Genomic DNA, 3,652 nt, shown 5'->3' with positions numbered 1-3,652 from the left:
AAAAAGTTCGGCTACAAACGAGGAAAATTTACACTCGCGGCTAATGGAAAATATTAAGAGCCGGAGCTTGCTCCGGTTTCTTGTAGAACATAGACTGCATGACTTCGTTTAAGTTAAAAGACAGCCTCATTCTATGTCACACGGTAAGCCTTCGAATAATAAAACAAAATATCACTCTCCCAACGCTCCTTGTCAGAGCTAGTGGTGGCTCTCTTGAACATCAAGCAGACACACAAGAACGACACTTTGAATACATATTCAGCTCAGTGCACTAGATTCCTTTTTCAGTCACAAGGTAACTGAGGAGAGGAAACCTATACAAGATAAAACAGCATGCACAGCAGAATAAAATAGCGCATTCACTTTGCTGGAGATGAAAATTGCATTAGGCACATGTGGGAACTCAGCACCAAGTCCTGACCGGATCACATATGGAATTGTCAAGCACCTACATATGGACACGCTTGAAACCTTGCTCTGCCTCTCTAACAAAATGTGGTCCACAGGACGATTTCCTAAGGCGTATAAGGAAGCTATCATTATCCTAATATTATAACAAGAAAAGAACACACACTACTTGCTAATTGTCGGCCTATTGCTCTAACCAGTTGCCTAAGCAAGCTTTTTGAAAAAAAAGGTCAATCGTCACCTTATTCATTTCCTTGAAAACAATTGTCTTCTTCATTAAAACCAAGAAGGTTTTAGGACTGGGCGGTCAAACGCTGATCATGTCATTGCATTTGAGTCATATGCAAGGGATGCTTTTGTACATAAACAACATTGTTTATCTGTATTTTTCGATCTTGAAAAAGCATATGATACGACTTGGCGCTATGGTATCATCCGCAACCTCTTCTCTTTTTGCATCACACGGAACACATTGAATGCAATACGAAATTACTTATCTGAACGAACCTTCAAAGTTCTTGCTTGCAATACATACTCAATGCAATACATACGAAAAAAATGATGTCCCTCAAGGTGGTGTTCTGAGCTGCATGCTTTTAATAGTCAAAATGTGCTCTCTAAAAAGTGTGCCGCCAAAAACCATTTCTTGTTTCGTATATGATGGTGACGTCCAGATGAGATTGCAATCTTGCAACTTGGCCATCTTTCAAAGACCGATCCTAATAGCTGTTAACAAAAATTGTATATGAGCTGATGACGATGGGTTTAACTCTTTAAAAGAGTGCACATTTTTGTCTAAGCAGCGTGGACTCGGATTTGACCCAAACATTACACTGAATGGTCAGAGCCTTGCCATTAAAAAGATAACAGAAATTTCTTAGTGTAGTTGAAGAAAAACTTTCCTTCATTGCACAGATTTAACAGTTGCGAATGAAATGTCAGCACTCAATGAATCTGCTACAAATTATGCTTCACCAGTAATAAGGCACAGACCGTGACTGCCTTCTTAGCCTTCTGAAAAGCGTGGTTTTATCAAGACTTGACTATGGCTCGATGGTCTATGGGTCAGCCTGAACCTCTGCCTTGAATCTGCTCAATCAGGTGCGCAACTTCGGCGTTCGCCTCGCCACGGGTGCTTTTCGAACTAGTCCAATTGGTAGCCTGTATTTCGAGGAGAGCAGATGGTCACTGCAGCGAAGAAGAGAACCTACTGATGTAACTTATGCTATAAGGTGCTATGCCAACTGGATAGTCTATATCGCCGGCTCCAGCTTGACACAACGAGCAGATAATTTTTCTCAAGAAAACCATCATTAGCACCACGATACCCAGTCAGAGTAGCTACGCATATTGAACATCTGGACATTCCGGTTACTAGTCTTCATACAGCGTTCATAAAATACTGAATTTCTCCTTAAAAATAAAAGCTGTTAATTGTGACATGTCATTCCTTGAAGTTGGGAAACATGCGTCCAATATTGCTATACAGCAGCACTTCATGTCCCTTGAAGCAAAGTACATATGCAATGAGTATTACACAGATGCTTCAAAGGTTGCTCAAGTAGCCTGTGCAGCACATGGACCACAGTTTTCACACTCAAAACACTGAACAGACATACAAGTATATTACCCGCTGAATGTCATGGTATCGTTTTAGCTGTGAGACACAATATATAAAAGAAAATACAGACATTGGTCATCTACACAGACACCCTCAATGATTTAACGTCCTTGTTATCTTGGAAATGGCATAATAAAAACCCAGTACTGATTAATCTTTTTATAACCTTTATGTCGCCCACAAGCCAGAACTAAAATTCAGCTGTTCTGGGTGCCAGGCCATCGTTGTAGAGCCGGTAACGAGGCAGCTGATAGGCTTGCTGTGTCAGCTACCCTTACAAGCACCACAGACATTGTCAAGTTACCATATCAGGACCTCAAGACAGACATTAAAAACATAATTCGACGGCCATGGTAAGATGAATAGGACACTGCAAGTGAGAATAAACTACACACAATTATACCGAGGATAGGCAGGTACATTACAGAAAAGCGAGAGATCTTCAAAGATGTACATTGGTGCAGGCTGAGAATAGGTCACACGTATACAGCACATTCATACTTCTTAACAAACTCTCCTGCACCACACTGTTCGAGATGCCGTGACCGGCTCACAATGATCCATGTTTTAATTGAATGTCAGAGACTTGATCACCAAAGGAGAGGTCATTTTCCCGAATTGCGCAAGAAACAAATACTCCCACACCCGCTCATTTTTCTTGCAATGTTTCCTTTAGAAATAATTTTTAAGTATTTATTAAAAGTAGGCCTTTCATGTGTAATTTCTTTACAAACGTGGGCTTTAGCCCGTTTCATTTACTTAGATGACAAAGTTTCTTTTAAAGAAAATGTTGATGAGGCAGCTTAACATTTTAAGATGGCTCCTTTTAATTTTTTTTCCCAGGCCACTATACGCCGGGAAGCATTTTTGAGGCCTTCTACACCACAGTTTCTAGATTATTCACCTCGAAGAACAAACTGTTAGGCTCTACACAATATCGGTTTACTTACGTCAATAAACATCACAACCAGGACATTTTATTTTAAGTTGACCCTTCGCCTTGTGTTTGGCGCCCTTAGGCCTAAAATTCGCTTGCACCATGAAAAAATCAGTCCATCATCATCATCATTTTTCTAAGAATTCGTGCAGCAGCTTCAAAACATGTGGTGAGCGTCGTCACGCTTGCTACCACGACATAGCTGCGCCTTTGAAACAGGGTTAAGCGAATACTCTCAGTGCGGTCAGGCTTTGTTTTGTAATGTTTATTAATGGAAGCATCAGCATCTTTCATAACACTATCATAATCGTCTCGAATATCGCTTCACATATTTTCCCTACCACTTATTTTCCACTTACCTCGTGCATTCCGCAGCTGCAGCAGCCAGCACGTGGGCGGTTATATTTTCAGTGCTGCAGTGACAAAAAACTAGGCTCCGCGTTAGGCATATCTGTAGATAGTGCGGCTTTTTCCGTCATGTATTTTGTTAGTAAATGCATCATAATTATAAAGTTATTGTCACTGTCCAAGCATCACTTCGATAGCACGGGAAGAACAACGGAAGTGTATGCGCCTGATCTGTCTACAGCGCTGTTTTATTTTTAAGTAAAGTATCCGATGCTCTAGGCCTCGTAGACAAGGCTGAAGTGCTGTGCGCCTTTGTATTGCAACCATTAACGAGGTGA

This window comes from Amblyomma maculatum, chromosome 8 (genome assembly GCF_055883805.1).
Source record: "Amblyomma maculatum isolate TAMU_Amacu chromosome 8, ASM5588380v1, whole genome shotgun sequence".
NCBI classification, from domain to species: Eukaryota; Metazoa; Arthropoda; class Arachnida; order Ixodida; family Ixodidae; genus Amblyomma; species Amblyomma maculatum.
This window is presented reverse-complemented; position numbering follows the sequence as displayed.